Source organism: Lineus longissimus, chromosome 2, assembly GCF_910592395.1.
Source record: "Lineus longissimus chromosome 2, tnLinLong1.2, whole genome shotgun sequence".
Classification (NCBI taxonomy): Eukaryota; Metazoa; Nemertea; class Pilidiophora; order Heteronemertea; family Lineidae; genus Lineus; species Lineus longissimus.
In genome coordinates this window covers 13,539,701-13,550,466 of record NC_088309.1, presented here as the reverse complement: position 1 = coordinate 13,550,466, position 10,766 = coordinate 13,539,701, and the positions used below count along the sequence as shown (strand labels likewise).

The window sequence follows — 10,766 nt, the reverse complement described above, 5'->3', positions numbered from 1 at the left end:
TGTGGAAAAACAAGCAACAGAGACCTTGGTTCAAAAAAAAAGGACAGCAGGAATGATTCTGATGATGAGAGTGATGATAAGAGCGTTGTAACATCTGTGCCCAATGCTTCTGCTTCCATGGTGCAAAAAAAAACTGATCTGACCATTGGTGCGAAGAAATCCGGGCCAAGTGGTTTGAAGAAAAGATGCAAAGACCATGCTTTAAAAGAAAAGGATAGCAGAAACAATACTGATGATGAGAGCACTGTAACGTCTATCTCCAATTCTTCTACTTCCACGGTGCAAAAAAACCTGATCTGACCATTGGTGCAAAGAAATCGGGGCCAAGTGGTCTGAAGAAAAGATGCAAAGACCATGCTTCAATAGAAAAGGATAGCAGAAACGATTCTGATGATGAGAGTGATGAGAGCATCGTGATGTCTATCCCCAATGCTTCTACTTCCAAGGTGCCAAAAAGGACTGCTGATAGTGACAGTGAGAGCGATGATGATCTGGATGAAGAGGCCATTCAAAGAGCTGTTGAAAACCCACATATAAACATCCGAAAGTTGTTGAAGTCTGAGACCGCAAAAGGTGGGAAGAAGAAAAAAAATTCCAGAGTGTACAATAGTTACAGTTTCTGTGGTTTCTGTGAAACCATGGTTTCCAACTTTGCTCAGCACATTCAAAGACGCCACAAAGAGACAAAAGAAGTCAAGGAAATAATAACAGATGCCAAGAGAAAGAAAGTATCAATAATGTTGTTGCGTGACAGATTTAATCATCACCAAAACATGAATTCCCTTGCAAAGAAAAGGGGTGAAATAGTCCTGCAGCGACGACCAACATCTGCCTTTAAATTGAGAGAGTTTGGTCCCTGCCCAGAGTGCTATGCATGGATAAGTAAGAAGCTCCTGTGGAGACACAAGAAAAGTCATTGCCCAAAGTCATCTGATGCTGATTATGGTGTTTCTTCGATCATTGTAAGATCAGACATGTTGTCTGGCAGAATTTCTCCTCATGCTACTGATGCACTGAAAAAGAGGGTATTTTCTATCATGCGACGGGATGAGATTGGCCTTACTGCTATGCAAGATGAGTTGATAGTCATTCTGGGAAATATTTGGATGCAAAAGAATGTGGGGAACAAGTTGAAGCGTGCTAACTATACCTCACAAGTGATGCGACTCAATGCTAGATTGTTGTTAAACATGCAAAAATTGCCTCCACTAGAACATTCCAGTCAGCTTCCGACCACTATGACTATGAGTGACTATCTGGTGCCAGAATACTTCGATCACCTAGTGGAAGGAACCATGATGACAGCTGCAGCAAATATGGATGATGTGGAAGAACTGTTAACCCCAAGCAATGCCCTAAAGCTGAGTTATGATTTGAAGAGAATGATCAACATCAAGGCAGCATTGGCAGTCAAACAGAAATGGAAAGATGCCGGTGACATTGTTAAGGAAGTAGATGCTTTATTGCGGGTAATGAATGTGTTCTGGAACAATTCTGTGAAAAAGGTAGCAACATTCGTTTTAAAAGAACGGCATTTCAACAAGAGAGAGGTCCTCCCTGATCCAGCTGATATCTTGGCATTGAATGAGTCGCTAAAGAAGTCAATTGAGGAGATAGACTACACAGTGCAGGATTTTGACAACTTCCGCCTCATAGCAGAACTCACTGCTGCTAGACTGCTACTGTACAACAGAAGGAGGTCCGGGAAGCAAGGTAAGGCTGAGAGCACACAGGGGTTAATGTCTGCCACATCATATTGCAGAGGTCTATTTAAATCATATTTTATAAAAACAGGACGAAAAACAAAAATTTTGATTAGTCGCAATTTGGTGATCTGAAATACATGTAATGCATTTTAAAAACCTGTGCAACATGATCTCCAAGACACAAGGACGCTCTTGATTTAAGTTTTAAATGTCGCTCTGCGAACCCTTTCAGTACCATTTGCTTTCAAACTCGGTTTGTATGAAAGAAGATTGGGTGAAATGTCTGACTTGTTTCAATATTTTTAGCTCTCTCTGGTGCAGGAGCTGTACAAGTAAAGAATTCCTTTGCAAAAAGGTTCTTTGAACCAAGTTGAAACTTTCTCTTTGTCAAGTTTTTCATTCTGTTCGGTGAGTGTGATGTGAGGAATAATTAACCAACAGTTAAAATGACTGATTGTGCCATTGTTTATCAGAGTTAAAGATTACCAAGCGCGTTCTAAAGATAGCGAACGTCCAATTGGAGTAGCGCCAGAACTGACCACCTTCGAGAGGAAACACAGGAAGTTTTTACAATAAGAGGAAAGGTACGGTTCTGTTGAGTCTGTGGAATGTATGAATCTTTCATAATGAAGAGAAACAATTATCTAAACTAAAAACAGAGTGTTTGTATTACCTCTAAAACTGATTTCAGTTTCTACGACATGTGTTCATCAATTGATCCTTGCCAGAACACTGTCATAGTACAACTAAGACATCACTGCATTCTACACAGGTTTTGTACATTAGTATCTTAAGACTTCGAGGGCTCCAAGCTATTATGAGGAGGCAACATCCGTCTCCACAGCAATACCCAATATGCCGAAATATTCTGGCCACATGATTTCTTTATTCTTTGGGTAAAAATAACTGTGTCACACAATTTTTGTCGTTCACTTATTCATACTGTGTTTGCGCCTCCTTTTCACAGATTGATAAGGGGGTACCCATAATAGTTCCAGGTGATTGCAAGCAGCCATTGACTTATCTTCGAACAGTGTGGTAAGAAAGAGTGTTGGAATTCAAGTAGACAACCCTTATATATTTGCGAGCAAAGGTAGGTTTATAGTTGGAAGTGATTAAGGGAAGGTTTCTTTCGAAAATCAATATGATTCGAAATTCAATGTGACCACCACAGTAGCCATCTTAAATATCATTTTCGTTCTCATCACTCATCGCTGATAAATCGGCATGCCTTAAAGGCCATATATCTAGGTTTGAAACATGCTTGATACTCATGAAATATGTTGAGGGTTAAAAAAACAAGATCGCAGACATTAAAAAAATTCTAATGATAAAGTCATTATTTAGTTATTTCAATTTTCAATTTTAAACTATTTGAATTTCCCACCACACACAACTTTAGATTAGTTCCACATGTGGCCGCTAGGGATTTGTTGATGACGTAGATCAGGCTATTCAGAACAAAGCAAGATGGCTTCCGCATACAGTTCAGAGAGTGAGAGTTCATACAAGAGGCAGTTAGATAAATGTTATCTATATTGAATTATATTATGTGACAGATCACACCTATCTCATCTCATGACTCTCCCTGATGGAAATAGATACTCCATATAAAATTATGGCTATAAACTTGACTCAGTGGCAAGATAAAACTTAAAATCCCTGTGTTCAATTTCCAACTATCCGTTAGGCAGATGTCATTAGAGGAGACTAGCTAGACTGACTAACAAGAATAATATTTATAAGCAGATCATATAAATTATTAACATATGACATCACAGCCTGTTGTTAGCCTATAGATACAAAATTATTAGCATTTATACACGAGAGCACAAGTTTTTTGCCAGAGGGCAAGAAAAACCCATGCTTACGCAGGAGGGACCAACTTATGGAATGTTTTGAAATATGTAGATATCACAAGAGCAAAAACAGCAAACCAAATTTCATTATCCCATTCAAACCCGTCCAAAAAAGGAAAAGAAAAGAGAAGAATGAGCATGGTTAATCATAGTTCTCAAACAATGAGCACGGTTCATTCTTATAGTATCCCAAGAAAGCAGGTTTCATTGCAATAGTTTTCTGAGAAAGATCATGGTTCATTGATAAAGTTTTCTCAGAAAGATCATGTTTCATTATCCTAGTTCTCCAGGAAAGAGCGTGGTTAATTGTTACATTACTCTAAGAAAGAGCATGGTTCATAGTTCAGCTTCTAAAATAAATATTACCGTTTTTCCGAAAAGATTAAAAAATTAGATTAATTACTTTTTGGAATACAATAAACTCATTTATCATGGGCAAAAGTATGCTTTCATACTAGAACATTGAAAATGTCAATGAAAAACAGACTTCATATATCAATTTTAAGAGCATTAATTGATATAATTGATATTTGTCCTCCCAAGTAGGGCAATAGCCTGATCTACATCACAACTTTTGGTGAACCCGCCGCCTGGCTCTAACAAGCCAGTTGCTAGCCTGATTAGGTAATCTAGTTGTCAAACACATAAATGGCTATATCTTCAAAATGGATGTAGCAAATTGCATGAGGTTTTCTGTATTGTATAGATTGTTAGGTGCAATTTTGCAATCATCTTACAGCAGGAAATGGCAAAATACCTGGAGTCATGGCCTTTAAGCTGAGCTTGTAACTTCTTGCCGGTCAGAAATAAAACAAGAAAACAGGGCCATAAAATGCCACATTGAGCATTATTGAAATATTTGAACACGTTTTTTTCCACCTTATTACTGACTTTCTGGAAGAATAGAGACAGATGTTATAATTGTTATTTAGAATTGGATATCCATGTGGCATCTTTTCCGGGGGGAGGGGAGGGGATCACGGAGAAAATGCTGTATATTTAACTCTTTCAGGAGATGGAGTGATTAGGGCATACAACGCGCTGAGTAACTTGGCTTCTAAGGCACATTTGACATCCCCTCAGCGGATCACCAGCACCAATTTACGGAAATACATGGCCACCATTACTCAGGTTGGTATTTTTTTACTATTAAATTTAACCTTGCTTCTTCTTAACCCTTAAAGCGCCAGAGGCGACGATCGTCGACATAAGGGGGAAAGCGCCAGAGGCGACGATCGTCGACAGCAGACATTTAGTTCCACCTGTCTGCTAAGAGATGGCAGTGAGTGTGCATGTACGCTCTTTGGTACTTCGACAGTGATGCTTAGCACAAAATGGCATCGAACAAATTTCAAGTTTCTATACAAGCTTTTGAGTATTTTATCAAAAACTTGAAGCCCCATTTTCGCGGGAATGACGTCATCAGGAGTAATTAGCGCTGCTACGACTAATTAGACGGATGCTTCGACCAGGAATCGGATGGAAACGATGTATTTAGACCCAGACTTCATATTAAAATACCAAGGGAGGTATAAAAAGCTGATGGAGGTATGTTCTGGCCATATTTTTGTTGATTATGGGTATTTGCACTAATTAACCCCTAATTAGTAAATTTTGGCGGGAAATGTCACAAAAATCGACGGGAATTACCATTTGTATAAAATCATCAGTACATTCCATGGTGTTTGTAACAAAAATAACGTTGTTATTAATCATTTTCAAAAATGCTCGGTTAATTCGGCGCTCAGGGGTAATATGATTTTGTTAATTCGGCGCTTTAAGGGTTAATAGGACTCAGCGATTGCATTTCATGTTGTAGACAGTAGAGGCAGCAGTTAAAATAAAGGTTGTGTATTGATAATATTACAGACCCTAGCGTAAAATAGAAATAATTCTTCTGTAACAAAAGCATATCAAAAGGGGGAGTCAGTTCAAGTGTTGCTTAAGTTGCATCATGCATGTTTTTAAATCTAGCTATGTTTGAATGCTTCATAATGGGATTCAGAGAGTTAGTCCCAGAATCCACATGGCCACTCAACCATACCTTTGGGGAACCTTTTATCGTTTACTGCTCCATGAGTCAATCTCCAGGACCTGGTGCTATTGAATGGCAAGTTTTTGGCCGTCTCGCACACTGAGCTTACCATTTCTGCTTACTAAGGATACTTGGCTGGTGGCCGGTACTGTTTTTTGCCATAAATATCATTCTAAAACAAGAGGGGCTACTTGTACGAGATTGAGGATACGTTATTTTTGGAGGACCTGGAAACAAGTGGACATAGTTCCTCTAGTCTAAAACCATTCAACATCTGCCATATTGAAAAATCTGTCCGAGTCGCCACCACATGACGATTGTGACGGGGTCATGCAGGTGGCATGGTGAATTGGTCAAAGTAGTTCTTCACAAAATAATCTTACATTTTGATTTTTTTTGCTGTGTTTTCTCTTTATAGTCTTTTTAAAATTTTTTGTCGAATCCAGCTGAAAAGAAATAGTTTTTGGCGCCAGTGACATCACTGATGGCAAATTTGCAATGCAATTTGTGTTGATTCTCTTTAAATTAAGAATCGATTTGAAGTTGTGAGTGCATAAATTGTTGTTTTCAAAGGTGTGGATGAATATGAGGTATTTGCCTCATCATGAAGTGGGTGGGAAAGATATGACTGTTGAGTGGTTTCAGTTGGACATGATTGTGTAGTAGGTTGATGCAATACTTGGTTCCATTCATTGAGCAAAGAAACCTCATTCAAGGCTTTCCCACAACACTGGATCAGATAAGTTTTCTTTCAAACCCAGGTTTTATACTCTCCCAAAATATTTCCTTTATACCATTTGAAAGAACTGACAGAAAAATGCTTATAGAAGTCCTGTGTTGGAATGGTTTGGAATGCAGATTTATTTTGGATGCCTTTTTATTTTCAGGTCCTTGACCTTAAACCGAATCAAATGCAGTGGGTCCTGGACCACCTTGGACATACCCTAGATGTACACAATATACACTACAGATTTACCTCCAGTGAATTGGAAAGAACACAAGTTGCGAAGTTACTATTATTACAGGACTTTGGAAAAGTGGGTGCTTTTGTAAACAAATCTCTTGAAGACATACAAATGGATGGTAAGTTAAGTTGCCCACTTCCCTGCTTCCTGCCCCACTTTCATACCGCTGCACATAACCAGGTTACCTTCCTGGGCGGTTCTGGTGATTACAGAGCTGAAGGGTTAATTTTTTTATTCTGGTATAAACTTTTGGATTTGATATTTGATGAATTTGAAATGTTTGGATATATTCTTCTGTGTCAAATACATTAAACCTCGCATATGATATATCCAATTGGACCAGCAGTTTCTGTTCGATATAGGTGATATCCGTTATGTGCATATATCAAGTAATATCCGTTATATTTATGTCAGTTTGTATTGTTTCGTAACATTGTCAGGTTCCTCAATTACGGATATAATATGGGCCGCGCTGCTTCAAAATATCACTCAAAGTCAACATATATTCAAATCAAACCTTGCCTCAACTTGTGTTTTGCGTTTCGCTGCCATTTTAACTAGACCACGTGCAGAAAAATGGAGAAGAGACGGCACTGTTACGCCCACACTAGAGTGGGGAATCCCCTAATTTATGAATGCACAGAATGTCAGCAGTCTGTGCAATTCTACAAAACCGCACTCATTTCCGAAATCCAATTCGGAGCTCAATCATACTAGTTTCCCTTCTAGCACATGCATTGGTTTGGTTTGGTGACATCAGTGCCGATTTTGTCCAATATATAGGGTGTTATTTTAATGGAAATGCCTTGGAACAGGACAGGAAATTCTGTCCGATGTGAGTGAAAATCTGATATACAAAATCTGTTAGTTACTATGAATTTCTAATGGAATAACGTTACAGAAAAATTGGGACGTTACAACAAGTCAGGTGTAAGTGATTCTCTGATATTGGCGCGGCCGGTTTATGCGAGGGTTTCTGTATTTTATGGGTTGTGTTTTTCGCCAGATATTTGCAACTGATTTTTGTTTGTCCGACACTTGCATTTGTTACATGTATGTGTATGTAATCATCAGACATCAGTAAAAACTCCGTGCCAGTATCATGTAGTTAGTCTTGTACATTTTCAGAAATATTGATATCTTGGGAAAACGAACCGGTAGAACCAAATGATGAAAATGATGAAGTGCAGGAGAACGACCACCTTCTTCATCTGCTAAATGTTCCTCTTGCCGAAGACCGTCTAGATCCAGAAGTTCTTGAAGAGGCAGAAGTCCTCTTTGAACATCCTGAATTGGATGCTGTCACAGATGAAGATCCAGAATATCAAGAAAAGGGAAAAGTAAGAAGATAAAGAATAGCTGCAGTACTAGAGTTAAGTGGACTAATGGAGGAAGAGGACGAAATTCTGAAGCTCTTTAAGAGAGAATTTGAGGCGAAAGAACGTCCAAAGCCAAGCAGAGTTACCCAAGTCATTAGAATTAGTAAGAACAAAAATGGACTACTTCAGCACCGAAGCAAATCGGTGCTTTTAGAAGAAGGTATTCAGAATGATAGATAATCAGTCCCACTAGAAGACTTTTGCGGCATGTGAGTACAATTTTGTTGGTTACATTTATAAGGCCTGAGCCTTCTTACTGAGTACCAGTAACTTTACGAATCTTTCTGTACCTCAATTTTAAGCTGAACTGCTGAACTGCATGAACAAAACCCAAGTTGTGGTCAAGAGAAATACTTGGAATTCACAAACCTGGTGTAGCTGCATACAGATGTACAGGGGATCATGTATATTGAATCCAGTTTCTGCTGTCGCCTTCGGAAAGACCATTTGAAATATTTTGAGTGCATTTTATACAGTTGTGCTGGTCTGCTTCTATTTCAATATTCTGTTACTAAAGTTGTGGGTTGCACCCCACGTTGTCTCAGTTGCTTTTTCACTTCTGATAGTGAATTATAACATGTGGGATGCACCTCGTAAAACGTGCCATCATTTGTCAACTTCTGGAAGACTTCCTGTGGTAGACACTGACACAAAAGAGCTGATGAACTATTCATTCAGACCAACTCCTGTAACAACTCTTAAGCAGAGAGATCACTGGTGTAAGCTAGTTCTAGAATGCAAAAGGACTGTTCCTTTCTGTTGGATATTGTATAAACAAAAGTGTTGGGTGCACCCCACAACTTGCCCTTTAGTTTTTAGCTCACCTCTTAGCAGAGGTGAGCTTATCCCATACCGTGGCGTCCGTCGTCCGTCGTCGTCGTCGTCGTCGTCGTCGTCGTCGTCGTCGTCGTCGTCGTCGTCGTCCGTCGTCGTCCGTCGTCCGTTAGCAGGGCACGTTTCGTAACTGTTAGAGCTATTGAGTTGAAACTTGGTACACATGTACCCTTATGTAATGACACCTTGGAGACCAAGTTTCGGGTCGATTCGTTTCATGGTTTGGCCACCAGGGGGCCAAACGTTAAAAGTGAAAATATGCAATATCTCCCTTAATAGTAGTCGGGAAATTTTGAAAAAAATATGGTAGGTACTTCTAGCAAAGGTGCATCATTTATCCTCCGGGTTTTTGATTTGACCTCCTTTTCAAGGTCACAGAGGTCAAATGGTGTAAATTGGCCGTTAGGATGTAACGATGGCACGTTTCTAAACTGCAATGACTATTGATACCAAATTTGGTACACATTTACCCCTTAGTCAGGTGATCTCAGGGACCGAAGTTTGGTCCAATATGATTCACCACTTGACCACCAGGGGGAAAAATCCAAAAACCTTAAAAATGTGATTATTCCTTAACTTCTTGCCCGATTGCCACCAATTTGATATCATGGCTACATCTAACCACCATACAGTATATGTCACACAGGTTTTTAATTTGATCTTCTTGTCAAGGTCACAGAGGTCAAATGGCGTAAATTCGCCGTCAGGCCGTAACTATGGCACGTTTCTTAACTGCAATGACTATTGATCACAAATTAAGTACACATGTACCCCTTGGTCAGGTGATCTCAGGTACCGAAGTTTGGTGCGATCTGATTTGCCGTTTGGCCTCCAGGGAGGGGGCCAAATCCGAAATTCTTCAAAATGCCATTATTCCTAGTAATGACTTGCCCGATTGGCACCAATTTTATATCATAGGTACATCTGATTCTAACAACCATTCAATGTGTCACCCGGGTCTTCTTTGATTTGACCTACTTTTCAAGGTCACAGAGGTCGAATGTACTGTAAATTGGCCATTTTGGGGAAATTGTAATTGCTTGGACCTACATCAAACCTAACACTACATGACACAATACCATGCTCTTTATCCATCTTTCCTCCACATGAGGTGAGCACAATGGCCCTGGCCATTTCATTCATTAAGGAAGACTACCTAGGGTAGGAACTGGCACAGGAGAACTTGTGAACTATTTTACATTTATTCAGTTGAAAGGCTTAGAGCCAGAATGGGCTAACCCACATTCTGTATTTTTTAGCTCACCTCTTAGCAGAGGTGAGCTTATCCCATACCGCGGCGTCCGTCGTCCGTCGTCGTCGTCGTCGTCGTCGTCGTCGTCGTCGTCCGTCGTCGTCCGTCGTCCGTTAGCAGGGCACGTTTCGTAACTGTTAGAGCTATTGAGTTGAAACTTGGTACACATGTACCCTTATGTAATGACACCTTGGAGACCAAGTTTCGGTCCGATTCGTTTCATGGTTTGGCCACCAGGGGGCCAAACGTTAAAAGTGAAAATATGCAATATCTCCCTTAATAGTAGTCGGGAAATTTTGAAAAAAATATGGTAGGTACTTCTAGCAAAGGTGCATCATATATCCTCCGGGTTTTTGATTTGACCTCCTTTTCAAGGTCACAGAGGTCAAATGGTGTGAATTGGCCGTTAGGATGTAACGATGGCACGTTTCTAAACTGCAAGGGCTATTGATACCAAATTTGGTACACATTTACCCCTTAGTCAGGTGATCTCAGGGACTGAAGTTTGGTCCAATATGATTCACCACTTGACCACCAGGGGGCAAAATCCAAAAACCTTAAAAATGTGTTTATTCCTTAACTTCTTGCCCGATTGCCACCAATTTGATATCATGGGTACATCTGACCACCATACAGTATATGTCACACAGGTTTTTAATTTGACCTTCGTGTCAAGGTCACAGAGGTCAAATGGCGTAAATTCGCCGTCAGGCCGTGACTATGGCACGTTTCTTAC

The 10,766-nt window shown here is 39.8% G+C and overlaps 1 pseudogene; it reads left to right on the top strand.

Moving 5' to 3' along the window:
- The first annotated feature begins 185 nt into the window (after positions 1 to 185).
- LOC135499771 (uncharacterized) lies at positions 186 to 7,993 on the top strand (annotated as a pseudogene).
- Positions 7,994 to 10,766: the final 2,773 nt, after the last annotated feature.